The sequence below is a fragment of the Zalophus californianus genome, chromosome 4, assembly GCF_009762305.2.
Source record: "Zalophus californianus isolate mZalCal1 chromosome 4, mZalCal1.pri.v2, whole genome shotgun sequence".
In the NCBI taxonomy this organism is placed as follows: domain Eukaryota; kingdom Metazoa; phylum Chordata; class Mammalia; order Carnivora; family Otariidae; genus Zalophus; species Zalophus californianus.
In genome coordinates this window covers 80,726,267-80,749,601 of record NC_045598.1, presented here as the reverse complement: position 1 = coordinate 80,749,601, position 23,335 = coordinate 80,726,267, and the positions used below count along the sequence as shown (strand labels likewise).

The 23,335-nt window shown below is 36.6% G+C and overlaps 1 long non-coding RNA gene across 1 annotated transcript in view; it reads left to right on the top strand.

Moving 5' to 3' along the window:
• The window catches only part of LOC113923647, a 34,956-nt gene extending 15,808 nt beyond the window's left edge, over positions 1-19,148 (top strand). The window contains exons 2-3 of the long non-coding RNA XR_003520388.1: positions 2,717-2,889; positions 19,099-19,148. This is a non-coding gene — a long non-coding RNA (uncharacterized LOC113923647). The remainder of the gene's footprint in view (positions 1-2,716; positions 2,890-19,098) is intronic.
• The last annotated feature ends 4,187 nt before the right edge of the window (positions 19,149-23,335 follow it).

Genomic DNA, 23,335 nt, shown 5'->3' with positions numbered 1-23,335 from the left:
AGAGTTATCTAACACTTTATTAGTATTCATAAGAACCATCAGTTTCTCTATTTGATTCTTTGAAAATGCCAAATAATTGTTTTTGGAGTAAAGTCAGTTACTTTCACAATCATCGCTAATTATGGCAGCACATTACTTTGGCAATTATAAATGTACATTTCTACTTCATTCTTAAAAATGGCATAAGTGTTGTATCAGAAAACTAAAAACCTTTATCACATGAATTCCAATGGTGTGTGACATGGTTATTACATCAATATTAAGATTTGGGTGAACATTCATGCTGTGGTTAGAAATTTGACTAGTTCAGAATTTTGGCTTTGCTTAATTGCATCGCTATTTAAGACAGTTAAGTTCTGTGGAAGGACAATAGGCATTAACAGACCTAGGAAAAGAGAATTATACCAAGGAGTCAAAATATAAGATCATAAGGGGGAAGATATAGGTAGAGATGCAAATCCAGAAGGAGAAAAGGTAAAGAGCGTGAATGGCATTTCCTGCATCCGTATATTCCTTATAGGTCTTTTCAAAAGAAGTGGAAAGGGCCAAACACAGTAGTAAAATTATCTTTGTCTCTGAGGAAGGAGGCTTTCACACACTCACAATTCACTTCTTGTGCCTTCCTGAGTACCTGTGGGTTCCTAACAATCATATATTCCGAGTACTGGAGACTAACTAAAGACAGTTTGCAGAAAACCTCAGTTATCAAAAAATTGAGCCTGTTTGAGCAGTGAGTGATAATTCTTTTCCCTTCAGTGACGATTTCCTGGCTCCTCAAGCATACAAATAGTTTTTAGTTAACAGGCAGGACAGGGTTAACCAATAATTACACCAACCCATACGGACCGGCAATTTGGCCGTCTTTGCACTGATTTCCTGCCTCCTCCAATTATCCAGCCTCCTGCACTACACCTGGTAGTCAAGGTCCTGTCTTCTCAGTGCAGGACGCTGGTATGAATGCCCTAAAATACACCTGTTGCGGGCAGATTCCTGCAGGTTAATTTCCACTGCCAGAGAAATTGCTCTAAATTGCATTGACTTTCAATGGGTTCCCACTGGCAAACACCTGGAGGCAATCACCTGCAGATGACTGCCCAGAGACCCAGGTGCGTTTCTGGAGGCTGCCTTGCCCCAGTTCATCCTGATGAGATGTCTTGGTGCTCAGAGTGCAAAACAACTACCCCAGGTTAATGAGTCGCAAAGACATTAACATTCAAAAAGGCTCACAAAGAAAATGAAGCCTTAAAGGCAGCAGCCTTTGTCAGCCAGGGGGAAAAAAGCTTGCTCAGGAGAGAAGTAATAAGACTGAGGTTTCATTCTAACAACTATCCCTGAGCCTCTTGATGGAAGCAAGAAGTTTTTCAGTAACAGCAGTCCATATGGTAACTGTCTTTTCTGGATATTACTTGCTAATGAGTTGAATGTCTACTTGTACACCCTTACAGTTATTTTTCTTTCTCTCTTTTTTTTCTTCTGTACAGTTTCTGAATCATCTGATTTTATGAAGACAGATTCTAAGAAAATGTAGATAAAAGATAAAATCCCCAAATGTATCTGAATACCACCAAACCAACTTTTTGAGAACATACACTTTTTTATTATTAAATGGAAACATGCAGTTCTTGTATTTTCAATTATAATTTTCTCCCAAGTTGGCCACAGTGAAATTAGACTGTCTGCTGGAGATAAGACAACAGACATAAAAGAAAGGCTTAATTCCTTTCAAAGGATGTCTTGTACACAGGCTATCACAACATTTTGTGTTTGATAATCGTCACAGTTGGTATTTGGATCCCAGCCCAAAACTGGTTCCTCTCGGTACATGTTGGTGAATACCTGGCTAAAATTAATAACAGTACTAATGATAATAGCTAACATTTACTGATGATTTGCCATGTGACCTACACTATTTTAAAGCCTTTGTGGATAATCCCCTCTAGGTAGGAAGTGATATCCCCAGTGTTAGGGCAAATTGATGGCAGTATGAATTTGGGAAGGAGAAGGTTAAAGAGTTTTCGAACTACAAGACTGCGGAGCCACTCTGATATTTGCCTTCTAGAAATGAGCTAGGGGAGACCCCAGTACTTGCTCCCTCTTGATAAAAATATTTCAGCACAAACTTAAGGATCTATAACTTTTGATTTCCAACTAGTCCCATTTGCTCCTCCATCAAATTTCTCTCTTAATTGGGTTTGATATGATAGAGCTTTCTTAGTTCACTGTCCTTTGCCTTAGACGTGGTGTTGTAGCAGAGAGATCCAAGGTGGTGAGGGAAGATGAATCACACACTACAAATAAAATTGTGTATCTGGTTGATGGCAGGCATCGGTGTAGCTGCAGGGAAAGAGTGAATAAATCCAATCCCACCAGCCCACATCAGGGACTGGCATTGTCAGTGTGGTCTTGTCTTGCCAGTCCCCCGTACCCTAGCCTGGTCCTTGCATTATGGGTGAGTCTTCTATCACAACTCTATTTTATTTTTATTTTCATGTTATAGAACTTTAACTTCACTCTCTTTCTGAGAGCCAAGGGAAGGGTAGAGAGAAAAAGCAAAATGCAAACCACAGATCATAACTAGGCAGAAACAACTCAAGACAAGAGTTTTTATTTTATTTTTAAAGGAGCTGAATTCATTGGAGCCACTTTTATTCTGATGCCAGTTAAAATAGAGTTTACTACCAGTTTCATCACTAACCGATTTCCCTATGTAACACAGTGTTCGTGTCAATCACTGGGCCACATTTTGGCAGTGTTCGGAGAGGGAGAGAAACCAACAACTTTGAAGAGATGCTGATCCTATTTGAACTTTCTTTAGATATGTTAACCATCTGTGCTAAGCCTGCAGATTGAGTTGACTGCAATTGGGCAGGTAACAGACACTAAAGAAATGTAAGTACCATAAGTAATACCTAAAAAAATTCAGAAGTGTTGATTGGATTCTCACCTGTGGTTCTCACTGTCTCAGGTAGCAACCTTTGGAAGTAGTAATCAATCATGAGCATTCATGTATCAACAGTCCAAAGCACACCCTCTATTCATATCACATCTATGGTCACATGCCTGTTATCTAATGCCAGGACAAAGAAATATGTACTGAACACCTTCTCAAGGACTAAACATTAATAAAAATGGCTACTGAGTCTTGCTGTTGAGGAAAAAAAAAGTCAGCATTTATTTATTCATTTAATAAACATTTAGTGAGTATCTATAATGGCCAGTATCTATGCCAGGTACCTGGGAATAAATGATGAACAAGACAGACCTAGTCCTTGACTTCAGGTAGTTTATCATGGAAGACAAATAAATAAAGGGAATGGTTTTCTGTGGTTATTTAGTATACCGATGCTGCTGATAAAAGTCGCAGTCTTTGTTATTACTATAATCCACTTCAACTATGAAAATGAAACACTTCTGTAAATTTTTTTTTAACTTTTGTAAGAAAGCAATCTGTTTCTACTGTTAAGAATTTAATAATAAGGGGAAGAGAGGCAGTGTTCTTTGACAAGATGAATAATGGTTGGAGACTTCTAGGGACAGTGACTGGGGACTTTTGAGGACTGTATGTGGGTCAGGTAGGAACTGCAGCCATAGGAAGTTATGGTTATTCCTATGGATCCTCACACAGGAGGCCTAGTGAGAGAGATGTTGTAGAAGTTTTGAGTCCAAGTTAAACTTGGATTAAATTTGGAAAAGATACTTGAAAATCATTAAAAGCTAAGTGTAGGATTTAGGCTTTGGAAAGGCTGAGAAAGAAACTAAGTTTCTGCTAAGTTTTACTGTACTGAAGGTTTCTGTTCCACTCAGTAATAATTGACAGCATTTTTCAGTTAAGAGAAAAAATATATTTTAAAATATATTTACATATATTAAAATATATCATGTATATGAAAATATGTATTATAAAAAAGAGTTTTAATTTTTCTTCATTAAATGTGAATGGATATAGCCTAAGTTTGGGTAAAGGGTTAAGCTGCTGCCGCAAGACCTAGACAGAGGTGGCATTTCTCTCTCACCTAAGAGACCGAGGTGAATGTTCCATGTTAGAAGGTGGCTAAGCAGTCATTCCTGAACTCAGGCTGACAGCATCTTTGCCAACTTCAATGCATGGTGGCCATGTTTCTCTAGTCATCACCATTGTAACTAGCTGGAAAGGCAAAGAGTTGAAACCTAGGGCCAGGGAGAGAAGTGAGGTGAAGAACATTTTTATATCAATTGTGTTCACATTCCACTAGCAGAAGTTTAGTTCCCTAGCCACCCCTGCAGGCAAGGGTGGGGCTAGGAAATGCAGTCCCTCCTTGGGCAAACAAGTGCCCAGCTACAAGTCTACTGCCATAGAAGATGGAGGGTATAAAATTTGATAGACAACTAAGAGTCTCCATGAGTATAGTGAATCAAATTATAGGGAAGCATTTGCTGTAAGCATAACTTTATAAAAAATTTCAGCAAAACATAGCAGTTATAAATGGAAACACAAATTAGGGCTCCCACATTTGAGGATGATCAAGGCTTCTGCTTTCTCTATTTTCCCAGATTGTTCAGAATTAACTTAGAAGGTAGTAGAGAAAAAAGGATATGGGCTAGAAGGACAAATGAAGGAAGCTAACTTTTTCACTATCCACTGCTTTTTTAGAGGTTACAGTGGAAGTCAGAGGAGAAAGGTTGGGTCCTTCACTTCAAGGTCTAGGATTGGTTCTTATATTCTCAGCCCCACGTATCAGGCATGTGGTCCTTTCTCTTTTATTCTTCTTTGATTTAAACTCTTATGGCTATAATAAAAATCATCTTTCATTGATTTGTATATAATTAATGGCTAAGAATTAAAACTAAGCATATAGCAAGAACTAACAAATAATAAATTTGAGAATTACAATTGTATTTACCTTTCTGTAGTGCCAATCAGTTACTTAGGTTTACTCCATTTATGGATGAATATATGTAAGTCAAGAAAATGTGCTCTGATTCCCCAAATCTTTTGTGTTACGGCAGGAATCCAAGTTCATACCACACTCTTCTATGCTTTTCCCTAATTGAAACTGCTTCTGTGCCAACCCTCTGTTTGTTTCCAGAGAAGTAGAATTTGATTGGACTTAGAGCCAAAGTTCCCCTCCTGCTGACAATTCAGCTTTCTCCTTCACCTTCTAGTTCCTGTTAATTCTCATTCCTTCTCAATAAAGTATTTCATTTTCAGTTTCACATAGCTTGGTTTAAAGTGCAAGTAATAGCTCCTTTTAGGAAATTAGGGCTATGTTGTATATTCAGTAACCTCCGATGAACTGGAAATACACAGGTAGTAAAACAAAAGGAAGAGGTCACGGTTGCATAATTAAGTATACACTCTGAGCAAGCAAGCACTCCAAGTAAGATTTTAGGAGGATTACAGAGACCCATCCCTTTTCCTGTCTCTGTGGTTTCCCACTTTATTGCCTTCTTACTCTGACATCTGACTCTCTTAGGCTTTCATATTACTACATAGGCGTAACTCTGGTAATGACTTTTCTGAGTGTACCCTCTGCTCACTTTATCTTGCCTTGTATGTTCATAAATATTTGAAAATTTTCCAAAGAGATATACTCCTTAAGAAACAATCTGAGTTAGAGAGAGAGAGAAACAATCTGAGTTTTAACAGGACTTTCCAGTTAACCAAAAACAACTGGACTATAACTAATTCTCACAAGAATGGGCAAGATCATTTTGAGACTCAGCTCCCAGCAGGGCACCAGTCTGCAGCATCGTCAGAAACAGAAGATGTGTATGTACTAGAAGTATAATCAGTGATGTAGAATTGGACTAAAACATAACCTTGGGAGCAGAAGGGTTGTTTCATGTTGGTAATACTGGGATCTTCAGTAGAGGGAGAAGAGCCCTATTTGCCTGCCCATCTCTGGAACACTTTGGTGAGGAAAATGAGACAGTGTATTGGTAGAATTTCTTGGTCTTGGAAGAGAGAGGGCTGGAAATACTTCGGGACTATTGATCTGGGAGGGTGATGATAGGGAGAAAAGGAAAATAGAGCTGCCTTAATCTTCTTAAGATAGGGAAGGAAATTCACGGTATCTGGTCTTCGCTCTAGAGCACTGGGTTAGTAGTCTACTTACTTTTCAAGGATCAAGACATAATAATACCATTTTCATAAAAACTTCCCATTCCTCATATTTTCAAGCTACAATTAATGCACTTGCTCAGTGCATTCCAAATGCACTTTTTTGGTTAAATAATGCTTAACAAATACTGCCTTCATTCTAGTTAGTTTTGTAGACATCTATGCCAGGGGTCAGCAAACTATTCTGTAAAGGGCCAGATGGCAAATATTATAGGTCTTTCAGGTGTGCAGTCTTTGTCATAACTACATGACAATAATGAAACCTGCTTCAGAAAGTTATTGTGAGAGTCAAGTGAAATAATCCCTTTAATTCGCTAGTACATGTTAAATACCCAGTAAGTATCAGACATTAATATCTTTTATAGCATGGATGCTCAGTTGATAGTTGTTGAATAAATACATAATGAGATACTAAATTCATGTTTCAAGTTTATCTGCAGTGGATCAACATTATTTGAAGATAATGAACATGAAAAAATATTTTTTAAAGTATGTTAATAAAAGACATGCTTACAAATCTAAATATCTATAAAAATTTAGTTAACTATGATCATCTTGAACAATAAAAAATGTTTTTGAAAAGATTGTAGAATACAGATTTGAAAGGAGAGATAGAAAACAGAAAAAGCCAGTGCTTAATTTCATGGGAGTAAACAAAATCAATTCCGGAATTTATCATTTTTTTTAAAAATTGAAATATCAATAAGTTAATTCAATCAGAAGTAATAAATAAAATTTTTAAAGAACAAATCAATGCCAGACTTTTCGATTATTTAATAAAGCTAAAAGATTAGTGGATGAGTAGCTCTACCAAATCAATTTCTATGTTTATTTTAATAAAAATTTTGATATTTTGTCATAATTATTATTTATATTCAGCATTATGTCTCACCAAATTAATAAAAATTGATATACACAAAAGCTTGCTGCATAAAAGAGAAGATGAGGAGAACGTTCAAATTACATTCAGTGAGAGAGGGATTTTTAAATGAGAATTGTTCCCATTTCCCATCATACTTACATACAACAAAAAAAAGTAAGTTAGTAAAATACATGAGGCATCCAACTTTAAAAAGTACTATGATGGTTAGGCTGCCTTTGTCTCCCTCCCCAGACATTCTCCACTCTTCACTGCTCTCTCTCTGTGACTAGGAGGTCAGGGCCTTATGGATTGCTTCCCCACGGCTCCCTTGCCTATTGGCTTCTAGTTTGTGGGGCCTGTGGGAGGCACCAGCAGGAAGTCAAAAAGCAGGTGAGAGAAGCCATAGTGTCTCCTTGTTACTGCCCCCACATATTTGGTGGCTGTATCTCTGGTAGATCCTATGCCTCTCACAGCTTCTGAATCCTGTGCTCCAGTCTCACAGCCCCTCCTTTATGTCTTCTTCCCTCTCACTGGATGTTGGCCATGCTCTCCCCATCCCTGATCCTCTCATGTTTAGGGATGGTAATGGCTCCCTGACGCTGCTAATTTCTTGCACCTGGCATTCTTTATTTGTTCCCTTACCTTCCGCATACTTCTATAGGTAGTCTTTCACTAACATCTGACTCTGGATGATATGAGAAAGACCTCCTAAGGATACCAGTGTTTTAGCAAAAGTAAAATTTAGAGAGGTGAGAAGATAATCAACATTAACTAAATGTTCAAGCTAATATGCTGCAAAATATTTATTGGGGAGATTAATTGGGAAGCAAAGCTGAAAAACACTCGAAAGTAGTAGTAGCAAGCTTTTAAAATTTGTATCTGGTAAAATGAAGCTGCAGGGCATGGATAAGCAAGAAGAGTCATTGTTATGTATGAGCTAATACATAAAGTCAGTTTCTAAATATTTCACTCTAATGTTTGGTCTCAGGCATATCCTAATCAGTTCAAACCCCTCTCTGTCCTTGGGCAAGACCCTTGGACAAGATTCCTACCAACAAGTGGCCACTGTCTGCGACCAAACCCTTCCTCCTGGCTCTGTCAATATCTCTGTTTTACATTCTCTGTCATGAGATTGCACATCCTGTTCTCTTTAGGCTGCTTGAGTCTTCCCCAGACCACTGTCGTGCAGGTCTGTTTTGAGTTCTACTTTCCTCTGTGTTCTGAAGCTATAGGACTGTCCTGCCCACTGCCCAGTCTTAGCTCCCAGAACCCCAACTGCCAGCTTGCAAGATTTGCCCCCCTACACAGGCACGCACTACCCACTCACCCAGAGGGGAAATTCGAATAACCTTCTTTAAAACATCTATTGAAAAAATGTGACTACAAATGTTCTTTTCATTTCTGAGAAGGAGAAGTAATAAATCTGTGGGTTTCAGGAAGCATATGTGAAATATAACCATATCTTCTCAATTATTTTCTTCTCTAGATTCCATTTGTTAGAGCAGAAGTCCTCAAATTCTTTTCCTCATGTAACTCCTACAATAATTTTTGAAACACTGTGTACCCTCTTGCACATTTTAAGCTGACATGGAAGTTTTTTATTATAAGTTTTAATAAGTTCATTTCTTGATAGGGAGAATTCACTGTAACTGGAATAAATATTTCTTAACATAAGTTGATAAAATGTATATTAAGTGTATAATTAAATAAAGCTCACCAAGTCTGACAGAAATCTTACAAAATTTTATCTGTTTTATTTAATATATTATCAAATATAGACAAATCCGGACTTATGTAAGGGTAGGCTATTTGAAAGACTATTGCAATAGCAAGAATGTTCAGACCACAAGATCTGGCAAGTATCTTTAGAGTCAGGCAGAAAAGGGCTTTTATTTCACAGGGAGGAGTAAACAGGGCTAGAAAAAACCTGAATTGGACAGTTGATCAGGGAATATTGCTCTTTGTGGGCAGTTTGGGGAGGAGTCATTAAAAGAAGCTGTTCTTTATTCTGATGCTGACTCAAGCTGAGGATGAGTCAAAGTTCAAGGTCCAATGTGGAGAAGAGAAGCTAGACTATAGAAGTTTGGTCAGATCAGGTTAATAATCATTTTATTCCGATGGTTTCGTGGGGACCAAAAGTTTAGACAGTCATTTCTGAGGCAAAGAATGGAAATTTGGAGGGTCTGTGTCTGACTCATGCTAGGGAAACAAAGGGATTATCCATAACAGGTATCTAAGTCATATGTGAAAGAGTGGTTCTTGGCAGTAAACTGTTTCCCAAAACACAGAAGGAGGGGAGATTTCTTTCACCGTAGCTGTTTTCTAGAATTACAAGGCTCAGATAAAGTTCAGCATTTTCTGTAAAATATTCTTGTTAATAAGACTAAATGTCACTAATCTATACTGTTACGAATTCAGAGCACTCCCATATGGGCCAACGTATCCCGAGGAAAATATAGGAAGTGCTATTAATTTGGTTCCTTGAGTTGTATTGAGGAGACATCCCCTAACCAGTATTTCCATATATCTCATCTTAGGGGGCTCTGGGAGGTTTCACGTTCCATGGCAAGGCCTTAAAAGACAGTCATGACTAAGTTTTAGAAAATCTAAATTTATATATTCATTGCAGTGGGCAATGGAAATAAGAGAGGAAGGATCAGTGATGTGTACTTCCACCTAGGTAAAATTTTCATTGGTTAGCTTATCTAACATATTCTCTCTTGGAAGAATAGAATATCCAATCCATTTTCAAATGAGAAAATTCATAAAGAAAGTTCATGAAGGTTATTCAGTTTTCTCGTGGTAGTCAGAGTCAGTGGAAGAACCAAGACTCCACACAGTTCTGTGTTACCCCAAATTCTGCTCCCAAATCTTATACACCAGGCTTTCTATTTTAAAAATTACTAAATTTGAAAGCAAAGGACCTTGGTAAGATCTGGTTCTGCCATTGCCCCTGTATCATCCAAAGCAAACCCATGAAACTCTAAAATTTTGTTTTCTTGTTCATAAAAGGAAATAGTATTACATATCTCATGTAGGGTTGAGAAAGGAAAATGAGAAAAAGTGTAAATGCTTTGCAAACTCTACAAATATTAGATATTGTGATGAATCATGAATGTTTTCTGGTGATCTTGACCACATCTGGTTTCCCAAATATTTAGATAAAGAGGGTCTTCCATCCTCTCACCTCTACACAGAGAAAAAGCAAATTTTGTTTGGCTCTACAAAAAAAAAAAAAAAAGCAATTCAAAGAGCAGCTGAATTTAAAATACATTAATGTACAATCATTGGGTTTGTACACAATTTACCAGGAACATATCCATTTTACATACAGTAAAAGGATATCATTTGAGGCCCCAAATAAATGATTTTCTCTATATCCAGCCTAAGACACAGGGAAATAGTGTTTCATTCTAGGTGCCCTATTATCAGAATGATACAGACATTTTGGAAAGTGCTAACAAGATGCACAAGAAAATGTTGGGGATCTGAGGTGATTCATAAGGAGGGATTAATAGAATTAAATATGCATCAGTTTGTGAAGCAACCAACGGCTTTCTGATACCCAATGATGTAAACACCAAAGCAGCAGAGAAATTATTTAGCAAGCTGCAAGATGATGACTATAAGTAGTAAGTTGAAAGAAGAAAGAAAGAAAGAAGAAAGAAAGAAAGAAAGAAAGAAAGAAAAAGAAAGAAAGAAAGAAAGAAAGAAAGAAAGAAAGAAAGAAAGAAAGAAAGAAAGAAAAGAAAGGAAATTCAGACTAAACTTCATGAAAAAAAAATTCTGAGAGTGAAATCTATTATAAGTCTGTGGAAGTGTCTCCTATGACCAAATTTGAGGAAGTGCTATCTCTTGAAATATTTAAAACAAAGGAGAAAATAAACTTAGCAGTTTATTATAAAAAAAAATTAGGCAAAATTGGGAAGGCAGACCTGATGACTTAAAATAAATCCTTGCTGTCCTTGATAATCATAGTTGGTGCTTTTCATGGTCAAATCCTAAATTTTTAAAGTTTTTATGGAATGACCTGTCATATATCAGGTTGTCTTCAACTATCATTCTTATTTACAACACTCAGTTCCAATGGTTTCATTGATGTTGAACTGAATATGTAACCAAATGCTAACATAATTTCAAAGTGCAAGCATTACAATGTCAAAGTTAGTTACTTTAAAAAGTATATTCTAAAGAAAAATGTAAGAGTGGTATTTAAATTTTACTATATTTAAAACTATTTTTAGGCATTTAGCTTCTATTTCACAACAGGGAGAACAAAATAATTTCAAGAACATATTCTTCATAGAATGTTACAGTGCAAGAATTTTTATATTTATTTGATGTGTTTAAACTTGTGCAGTTAAAAGAAAAAAACGTTTGCAGTTTGGCATAGTGAAAAGGGAGCTGAATTTGCTGTCAACACACCTAATTCAAATCTGACCCTATCACATCTCTCTGATCCTCAATTTTTTTCTTTTATAGATTGTAGGCTATATTAAGGTGGCCCTGAAGCAATTGCAAATAAGAAAAATAATGTTGCTTCTGAGAATGAGACTTTAAAATCAACACACTATAGTTCGGATCAAAGACCCATGCGGCATCTAAAGACAGAAAGATTTCCATTGTAAATTCACAAATTGGTATTTGGGGTTATACTTCAGTGTTCTCATGAATTGGTTATTCTATCCTGAGTATTTTTAGCCCTAGACCTATAAAAGTGATTATCATACTCTTATGAATCATTACAAATTCAGCAAAATAGTGAGAGTGTGAAGGTCCTCTTGGGTTAACACTCAGTGGCACCTCTGTGCATTGCAACACCTAATTTAGTCTTTATAACTGAACATGTTTTGCTGATCAGTGGAGAAATACATAGGATGAGTCCCACCAACCACGTACTCTATTCCTAAACCTTAAATACCAGCATACAAAGGGCCTCTTCACCTTCTCCCTGCCCACAACAGAGCGACATACTCACTTCAAATCTCCATCATCCCTCAGCCATTCTTCTGTTAGCCTACCGTAGAGCTATCAGTGTCTGTCCATCATGAGCATATTCGGCCCATTCTCATCATATCTATACAATGTTGAGATATTTCATCGATTCCTAACATAGGTAGGAACCTTAAAAATAATTCAGTATCAGATTCTTATATTACATATGACAGGACAAGAATGGAAGAGCATTTAAAATCAAGTCATTGTAGAAATAAATAAATACATCACTTTCTTCCCACTTGAGGCAGGAGAAATAGTGAGACCTAGAACATATGGACCATTGTTAGGAAGGAAATATAAAATTTTTGGATATCCTGCAGGACACTGAGCTTAGGTTATATATAAATCTGCATGTTTGTTTTTAATTATCCTCTTGAGCAGGCAGGGACAAGTTGGATTGAGGAAAGAGAGTGCAACATTGCCAAGATCTGGAGCTCAGATTGGCATAAATGGCTGCTGAGGGATTTCGTAAGAACAGGAAGACCCAATAATCAATCTTAAGTGGTGTGTTGTTGAAACCTAAGTCCTCTTTTATCTCTCAGTGTATTCACTAAATTCTGTTCTACCCAACAAGATCTTTTTATTTTTTTTTTTTGCATTTATTTGTTGGTCTTCTTTGGGGGTGGGTGAGTAATTGTTTAAGTTTGTTTGGTTTTGGACTGTAATTATGGTTATTTTGTGATAAAAAGACAAACGGGCTGCATTTCATGTCTGGTTCAATATAGAACAGTGACAGCTCAGATGAGTGGTGGATAATTACAGACAACCAGGTAAACAGGATTTGAAGGACAATGTAAGCTACTCTATCCTCCCCAAAATATCAAGAAAGAATGATAGCCAATAGCTTAGTACAGCCCTGTCATAGTCCATGTGGCTCTATAACAAAGTACCATAGGCTGGGTAGCTTATAAGCAGTAGAAATTTATTTCTCACAGTTCTGGAGATTGGGAAGTCCAAGGTCAGGGTGGCAGCATAGTCTCATGAGGGCTCTCTTCTGGGTTGCAGACCTCTTGTCTCATCTTCCCATGGTGGAAGGGAAGAGCTGAATCTCTGGGACCTCTTTATAATGGCACTAACTCCATTCATGAGGGCTCTACCTTCATTCCCTAATCACTTCCAAAAGGCCACATTTCCCAGTATCCTCCCCTTTAGCATTAGGATTTCAGCATATGAACTTTGGGGGACACAAACATTCAGACTGTAGCAAACCCAATTTGACCATATTTCATCTGAATCTTAAAGGTCAGGATATTTCTGGTTGCATCTGGATTGTATAAAATGGAGAAATTGAGACCCAGATTGTTCCAGTGGGTTGCCTAGGATTGCCCCTGCACAGTTCAGGTTTGCCGATTCTCATGGCTTTCCCCCATTATAAGAAGCTGATTTGAAACCTCACATCGGTCATTTGCAGCCTCTGGAGTACAGCCACCTGCATATAGCTCATAGGTACTTGAAATGCTGGCTTAAAATGTTGTTAGGGCCCTAGAACTGAGGCAAAGCCAGAGGGCACTGGAATGCCTTCTTCCTTCAAACCCATGAGTCCTAACAATTACAGATCCACAAGCTTATTGACATTTTAAATAACTATGGCCTGAGGTGCCTGATGTGCCGGCCTTGTTACTCAACTCCATAGTTTCCTTTGATGACAGAAGTACGATAGGGAGCTCTTCCCTTGCTGCTCTGCTGCTCATAGTTGTCTTCCTTCTGATCCTTTGGATTATATGGCCAATCCCACCAAAAATGTGGGCCCTCTGGCCTTGGACTACGCTCAGGTCTAGGTTTAGGTTTACCTGATGGACACCAAATTATTTCTAGAAATAGGGGGATTTTTGTTTGGTACCTACTTCTCATTTAATGCATATAGCTGCTCGGAGAAAACATTTATTGTGCCCAATTCACTTGAGTTCTTGCTATGTGATATTGGTGGCCTCCTGGATATAGGGAGGCAAAAGCTGAACTCCTGAAGCTCCATGGCAGGAGACAGTTTTGTTTCTTGGATCAAGGAGTTCCAGAGCTGAGAATACATTTGTTTCTCAGATCAAGGGCAAGCACTGCAGGTGCTCAGGAGTAAAATCCTACAAAGACTGTGACTCCGAACACTCCTGCTGCCTGCTTCTGTATATTGAGGCTTAAAGGAATACAGAAACAAACTAAACACGGTTTATTGGATAGAATTTACACCAAGCTCCTGAGAATTGAGAAAGGGAGTAAATAACATTTTCCTTCTTTATTATGTTGGCTGCCTCTTATGAACTACCTCATAGAATGTGAGGCAAGTACACAATCAAGTTCCAAGTAAATAACATCATTAATTCAAATGGAATAAAGTGTGAAACATGACCCAATCCAAACTATTATATATTTTTTAAAAAATTAGAATGATCTCATGTGACAGTGACAGGAATGTGCTATAATTTAAAAATAGATGAATCATCCAGTGTTCCCAGGATAACATTTTTATGTGCTGATGAAATCTGTGTAATATATCTTCTTAAAAGAAGTAAACCTTCTACCCATAAAATACCTTTATTAGAGTTTACTGAGTTTAGCAGAAATGGCAGCTAATATCTGGAGTACCTATTAAAGTGCAGGTCATTTGTTTGATAGTGATTATAGAACGTATTATTAAAAATGTGCGTTCACAAAATGTTAACAATTCTAGATTTATACAGATCCACATAGAAAATAAAACTTCTAAACTGTGGAGATTATGTATCCAGTAAAATATTTATTGTTGCACAATGTATTGTTAACTGTGTTGACTACTCTTCAGTAAGGTGCTACATAAATGAAAAATTAACCACTGTAGAATAGAAAATAGTTTCAAGTCCTGAAGTGAGTTCCTGCGCATACAAAATAGCTTTGTCCTGGCAATGTAATGTGGAAATACTTCAGTGAAGAAGACACCATAGTAGAATACTTGACAGCAAAACAAAACCAAGACCAGCACTGGAATTGCTAAATTAAGGAGCTACATGCAAATGTGGGCTGGTTTGAATTAATGATGTCGAAGGGCGCATGCGGAGTCTGGGGAGACGAGGAAATTTCCCTGACATTGTAACTGCATCTCAGCAATCTGAGGCACAAGTGTGCTGCTGTTGTGTTGTGAAATTCGAGAGAGATAATAAACTTCCAGATTAAAATTTCTTTTCATATTTAGAGAATTAAAAAAAATTGATTGCCTTACTCACTCTGTGCTTTAGAAACCTCTCTGGTGAAATCACCCTGCAGTCTGAAATGTTACTGTATAGTGGATTACATTTTTAGTGTTAATCAGAACACTTCACTCAAACAGTAATCTTGGAATTTTTTCTCCTCATTGATTTTGTTTCTTTCTCTCTCAAAAACTCAGTGTTAGCAGACTTCCTTTTAGACTTTTGAGAAAGGACGATTTCTCTCTTGTGTATTCTGGGACTGATTTTTAAAAAATAGCTACCTCACTTTGCTGTCTGCCTCAAACACTTAAATGGGAGCCTAAAGTACCAAATTTTCATCTTCCTGCTACTGAAGTAGTCTGAGACATTGAGGTGAGTTAGAATCCAACAGGGAAGGAAATCTCGCCATCCAGAAATTGCCTAGTTTGGACTTGCTTTCCTGTGAGGGCTTAATTAAGTTGCTGAATCCGTTTTCTGAGTTTCTGCCAGAGCACAGTACCTGAAGCACTGACCAAGGTAACTTGGTTCTTGACTCTTAAGACAAGTTTGGAATTGAAGATTTGCGTGGGATCTTTTGCCGTGAACCTCATTGTCATAGACGCCTCTTGCTGTGTAAGCCTCATTACCATGTGAGCCAGTTAGACAATCCTGGAAGCTGAATTAACTTCTAGAAGTACATCCTCATTCTTTATTCAGAACATATCACAACTGTAAACTAACTGTCCATTATCTTAGAGGACTTGAAAGACTGAGCAACTACTCATATCGTCTTCTTAGTCAAAAGGTGTCATCATACCGTAAAAGGGTCTTTATATAGTGTAAAGAGCATACAGAGTCAAGATAAAGAGTACTTGGAAAAGCATTTTCTTGGTGCCTGTTTCTTGAGTTAATTGCATGTATACCATTGAGGCGGGACTATGAACTACTTGAGTGCAAGGAACATGTTCTAATTCATTTGTATTGAATGTACTTGGTCAGTAGTAGGCATTCAATAAATATTTGTTAAAAGAACAAAGAATGAATGGATGAATGTACATTGCTACCTCCTCCTATATTCTCCAAGTTAATATTATAGTTTGAGACTATTATCTTGGGACTGCAACCTTGAAAGGTAGGGGGAAGGGGATTAAAATAAACAGCTCATATCTCCTTTAGAAAAAAAAATTTAGAAGAATTTGTGCTGGCCTAGAAATGGGGTCCAGAGACTTTATGGACAATGATGCATATGAACAAAATGATTTCTTTATCCTGGAAACATGTGAAAGAGATTGTGGAAAACATGGTTCTGAGATCTTGTCAAATTTGGTGTTTTGCCAAACGCTTATCATCTTTAACCATCACTTGATTGTGTTGCAAAGTAGGGATTCTCTTCCCACTCCTTATAAAGCTTGCAGTTTGCAGTTCAAATGAAACTGGTCTACTTATGCTTATCTGGCAACAGGACAACTTCGTGTAGAAACTATATATATACATTTTCCAAAGGCAGAGCCAGGGCCCTTTTTTTCCCCATTCAAACTACAATGAACAGAATTGAGGCCTTGGAGGAAACTCTTATATTTTAGTCCTTTCAGAATCCTAGAAAGTATATACTCTTTCTCTTTTAAACAAAACAAACATAAAACAACTGAACAGTGGGAAATCATTTCCTTAACTCATTACTGGGGTAGATGTTCTTTAAAAAAAACTCAATAAATGAAGAAACCAAGCTCAAATCTGGCCTCTTAATGAACCTGTAAGAGTTGATGACAAGCTTTCTGATATAATACATTACATAAAATCAGTGGTTGCTATTCTCAGCCTGTCCTACAGGGAACAGCATTAGGATTACTTGCTAAAACATCAGTTGCATGAAGCTTCTGATAAATGCCATTATAAGCCACAGACGTAGAAACTTAGGTGTAAAGTAAAAAGAAACTTGGATAAAGAGCAAGGTTACTGTACTGTTGCAAGCCCAATTAATCTTTGTTTTCCATTTATTGAAGAAAGGACTCCGTGAATCATTGCTTTTGCCCTATGTTACAAACTTTTATTAGGCTTTCCATAGTATGGAGAAAAATATTCCCATTTTGTAAAATAAGGGCTTGTAGTAGATTCACCTTTCATGTCTAAATATTTTCTGTAATTTTATGAAATCCCTTAAAAATCAACTGCTTTCCTCTTCCGTACAAATGAGTTCCAAGGTGACAGTTATTTGTGATACCAGTGTACAGTCTAGTTCTGGAACAGAGTGTGTAATATGTTTTTGTTGTTGCACTGAATCTGCAACAGATCTTCCAAAAAGAAAAAGGTAAACAATATTCCTAGCATTTCAGAATGCAATATTGCTTTTAAAAAAGGACATTAGCGACCAATACACATCTTACACCTTCAGATCGCCTTTTTCAAATATCATAGTGTAACAATGAGGATACAAAATCGCTTGTGGAACAGAGCTTTAAGCTTCTGCTTCTACAATAGTCTTTAATCATGTAGAAAAATTATGTTAAAAATGTCCTTCTAATATTGAGTAACAGCTGTGCTACACATTCTGCTAGTACTAGCAATTCATAAATTAAAATAACTGGCAATTTTGCACTAAATTTATGTCAGCAAATGCCTGGTCAATGTAGGATAGGATGTTAAATCATAAACATTAAAGAAGTTTTCTTAAACAAAAGACCAGCCCCATTAATTTCAATGGTTTAAACAAATGGTTAAATAAACCATTCGGTACATTGTGAAAGACTTGTATTTTTTCTCCTTAAGAAATCTGAACAGATTAGCCTTAATTCACTATTGAAATTTCCCTGACTGCTAGATGATAGTCAGAGGGCAACAGTATATCTCAAAATTGGACAAGCCCCCGTGTATCCTGGACACAATGCCTCACAGGTTGTGCTTTTAAGAGGCTGCTATAGATGAAAGCAGCCACTGATTTATGTATTTATTTCTAAATGTGTGGTGTTTGCTAAAAGTAATGTACTATTGTGCTCTCTTTGCACAATTCTTTGCTAACATTTATTTCTACAGGAAGGATCAGTATACCTCTGCCCCTGCCTTTTTTGTGATTAGTAGTATAAAGGACAATCTTCCAAAAAGTTTGTACATATGAGTGGTCTAGTTTTGATGAAAGAGAATAAAGTAAATGGACGTGTGGAGGGTGGAGAGAAACTCTGATGGAAATACAGCAGAAATGACCTGCTTTGCAAAGACAAGCCTTATACAAAGAACCATCCATGAGACAAATTCTGATTGTCATTGAAATCCTAAAAGGAGGCAGTCTTTGGTAATTCTGGTTTAAAATGGCACATTAAATTCAAGCAGAAAAGAGTTTAGGCTGACTTCAGACTTCTTCAAAGTCTGACATTCAATATCAGGAAAAAAGGGAGCCATTTCTACAAGGTTCTGAGAGAGTGTGTGGCCCAAAATATTAGACCCAGACAATATATAAGTGAAATGGCAACCAAAAATATTCTCAAACATGCTTCTATATTTCTTCTACAATGAAAAACAAAATCAGAACTCCTGTATTCTCCATAGAGAGCTGATGAACACTTCTTATGACAGCTACTCAGACCTCAAGAGTTAAAATTAACACCTCAGAATGCAGAAGCCACCATAAAAGAACTGGAACAGGAATCATTTGAATAAAATCAATATTATTGTCTATAATAATTATGATTATAAAAGTAAACATAAACTTAATAATAAAAACATAATATGCAATTTTAATAGGTATTAAGTATTATAAAATATGACTACTAAAAATTTGAGAGGTGGAGAGAAGCTGGGAGCAGTATTAGTATTAAAGAACTCTATTATGAAATACTGTCTTTTGAAGCAAAGAAATTATTTTTGAAGTTCAGCAATCCTTTCTTTTATTTCTTATGAAAGTTTTCTTTGTTATAATCAAGTACATAACAATGTAATTATTTTGTTTAAAATAGTAGTACTGTTTGGGGCGCCTGGGTGGCTCAGTGGTTAAGCATCTGCCTTTGTCTCAGGTCATGATCCCAGGGTCCTGGAATCGAGCCCCGCATCAGACTCCCTGCTCCACAGGAAGACTGATTTTCCCTTTCCCACTTCCCCTGCTTGTGTTCCCTCTCTCGCTGTGTCTCTTTCTGTCAAATAAATAAATAAATAAATAAATAAATAAATAAATAAATAAATAAAATAGTTGTAATGTTTGATGCTGTTTTGAAATATTTTTCTCTTTATTTGTCTACCTGACCACTCATCCATCCAACTTATAGCAATAGCTCATAAAGTCGTTGCCTAGGATCATGCCTGAAATAGAAAAAGAATTAGAAGAAAATTTTTACTTTTTTTCCTGTAATTTTCTATTGTGCTTTTGGTAATAAAACAATAAACAATATAATGTTTATTAAACAAAATAGTCATTCTCCTGAAAAAGGAAAAATCATGTAAAAAATCTATAGAACCAGTTAGTACCTCAGTATCAAAGTCCCTTGCTCTCTACACCCCAAGATGACATAATTGGCCATTACCTACTTTCATTTCATGATAGAGCTCATCTTAATGCATACTCTCCACTAGAATATCGTATTTTGAAGTTAAGTAATTTGCTTTTTAATTTATCAATTTGTATTTTTATGAAAGTTTTATCATAGGAAGATAGACAAAGGATTTAAATGGTATAACAAAAAACAGCAATCTCCCATCTCACCTCTCCTCACTTTTAGTCCTGGTACCCAGAACAATCCTTCTTAACTTTTATTATTTGAGATTTTCTTTCTTATTCCCCTCCCTGCCTTTTTTTTCTAGTTGTAGACATGTCTGTTGATTTACCCTTATAACAGATGAGAAAATAGTTCATATATACTACTTCCTCCTTCCCTAATTTATGACCAACCCATATAGTTTTTGTCATTATTATTAGTATCTCCACTGGTCATATCTTTACCCTCAAACAACATAATTAAAAAAGTTTATCTGTTCAGTCTTGGTCAGTGTTTACACGCACTTGGTATGATTCCAAAAGTAGAATTTTCTTCTTCCTCTTCTTATACACTTCATTTTTATTATGTCTATCAAAAGTATTTTGACCTTTACGTTGTCCAAGTTAGTAATACTCTCATTCTGGGTTTTGTTTTTTCTAGTTCTTTTGCATGTAAATTTTAGAAGTAGCTTTTCAATTTCCACAGGTAAAGCACACTGGGTTGCTTTGACTCTGTAGATTAGTTTTCTCAACAATGTTTTTTAGGACTCAGGATAAAGATATATACTTTTTGATACATTTATTCCTAGGAATTGATTTTTTTTTTAAGATTTATTTAATTTGAGAGAGAGAGCATGAGTAGGAGGGTTAGAGGGAGAGGGAGAAAGAATCTGAAGCTGACTCCATGCTGAGCTCAGAGCCCAACACAGGGCTCCATCTCAGGACCCATAGATAACGACCTGAGCTGAAACCAAGAGTCAGATGTGCCATCCAGGTGCCCCAGGAATTGAATAATTTTTATACTAGTGTAGAATTTATTTATTTTATTTTCTAATTGTTTACTGCTAGCATAAAGAGGGACAGATGATTTTTGTAAATTGATCGTGTACTTGTGAACTTGCTAAATTCTCCTTATTTGTAGATTTCCTTGGATTTTCTATGTATATATCATATCACCTACAAATAAAAACATTTCTACTTATTCCTTTCTGATGTTTGTGTCTTTTACTTCTTTTTCTTGCCTTAACACACTTGACTAGGATCTCCAGTCTAATGGTGAGTAGCAGTGGTGATAGCAGAAACATCTGTTGTGTTTATGACCTTAGGCAGAGTACTCTCAATATTTTATCATTAAGGGTGCCTGGGTGGCTCAGTTGGTTAAGCGACTGCCTTCGGCTTAGGTCATGATCCTGGAGTCCCGGGATCGAGTCCCGCATCGGGCTCCCTGCTCGGCAGGGAGTCTGCTTCTCCCTCTGACCTTCTTCCCTCTCATGCTCTCTCTACCATTCTCTCTCTCTCAATAAATAAATAAATAAAAATCTTTAAAAAATATTTTATCATTAAATATACTATTGGTTGCAGGATTTTTAGTAAATATTTTAAAGCTGAAATTGAAAAAACTATCTCCTTTATTTAAGTGGGTTTGAATGTTACTTTTTCCTGCATCAGTTGAGACATTTATATTTTTTCTTTTATCTTTGGTGAATTATACTTATTCATATTTTAAAATGCTTAGCTTATGTTACATTCATAAAGAAATCTCTCTTGGTCAGATTGATTTATCCATTTTTTGTAGAACTGAAATTGAGTGGCTAATATATTTGGGATTTTTGTGACTATGTTCATGAAGGATATCGTTCTATACTTTTCTTGTAATTTCTTTTTTTTTTAAGATTTTATTTATTTGACAGAGAGATCCCGAGAGAGAGAACACAAGCTGGGGGAGTGGGAGAGAGAGAAGCAGGCTTCCCGCTCAGCAGGGAGGCCGATATGGGGCTCGATCCCAGGACCCTGGGATCATGACCTGAGCTGAAGGCAGACACTTAACGGCTGAGCCACCCAGGCAACCCTCTTGTAATTTCTTTGTTGGGGTTTGGTATTAGGTTTATGTTGGCCTCTATTGCAAAGAATTTTGCAAGGGTGAGAATATTTCTTTTTTAAATGTTGATAAAATTCCCAAGTGAAGACATGTTAGTCTGTAATTCCTGCCTTCCTATGGATTACTTGTATATTTTTTAGAATTCCTCTTTACCAATAGTGTTTTTTGAGTGTACCTCTTTTTTAAACTTTCTTAGTGTTTGTTCTATATTACATTACATAGCATATCACAGTCTACAGGTGCTTTCACTCTACCAGTTTGAGTGAAGTATAGCAAACTTACCTCCCTTTATCCTTTATCCAAACTTACATTCCTTTATCCTTTTCTGTTCATAATGGAGTTGTCTGAAATACTTCCTCTACATTCAGAGTCACATCAGACAGTGTTATGATTGTTTGCTTTAACCATCAAGCATAATTTAGAAAATGTAAGAAGAGAAGGAAACCTAAAGTATTCACTCATATTTTGCTTATAGTGCTATTTCTTCTTTCTGACATTGCAATGTTCCTCTCTCACTGCTTCCCTTCTCTTTTGAGAACTTCTTTTAACCATACTTTTAGGATAGATCTACTGGCGACAGATTCTCTTAGTTTTCCTCCATTTGAGAATTTTTTATTTTTCTTTCATTCCTAAAGAATATGTTTGGTGGGTATAAAGATTCTGGGCTGATAGGCTTTTCTTTCAGCAGTTGAAAAATATTATGCCACCTTCTTCTGGCTTCTTTTTTTTCTGAGAGGAAAACTCTATTATTCAAATTCCTTTTACCCTATAGGTAAGGTGTCATTTTTCTCTGGCTTCTTTCAAAATGTTTTCTTTGTCTTTAGTTCTCAAAATCTGATGATGTGTCTTATCATTGGTATCTTTGAATTCATCCTGTTGGGGGTTCTCTCAGCTTTTTGATTCTTTATGTCTGTGTCTCTTGCCAAAAGCACAAAGTTTTCAGCCATTATTTTGTCAAGTACTTTTTCAACCTCATGCTCCTTCTCTTCTCTTCCCAGTACTCCAATGACACAAAATTTAGATCTTTTGTTATAGTCCCACAGATCCTTGAATCTGTGTTGTTTTTTTTTTTTTTTCCAGTTTATTTTTTTTCTCTTGTTTAGTTGGGTAAATTCTATTGTTCTACCTTTTTTCCCTCTCTCGCCTTCAACCTACTATTGAGCCCATCCTTTGAGCTTTTTATTTCAATTATTGTATTTGTCAGTTTCAAATCTTCCATTTGGTTCTTCTTTATATCTTCTGTTTTCTTGCTGGATTTCTTTGTTGAGGCTTTGAATTTTTTTACTTGTTTCAAATGTGTTTATAAAAGCTCACTGAAGTTTTGTGGGTTTTTTTTGTTTTTTTGATGATGACTCCTTTAAAATATTTGCCAGATAATTCTAACATCCTGTTATTTCACTGCTGGCATCCATTGTTTGTCTTTTTCATTCAGTTTGAGAGCTGTTTGGTGTTTGATATGAGTGATTTTTGACTGGCATCTGTACAATTTTACACTATGTTCTGAGATTCTAGACCTTATCAAAACCTTCTGTTTTTACCTAGATTTCTCTAACATCCAAGTGGGTGTTGGAGGTGGGGGTGGCACTGCCTCATTGCTACCCAGAGGACCTGAAGTCCACGTTCTGTACTGAACCTTGGCTGACACTCTTGGGGGTGGGAGGTTCCTTGTTAGTGCTAAGCAGGC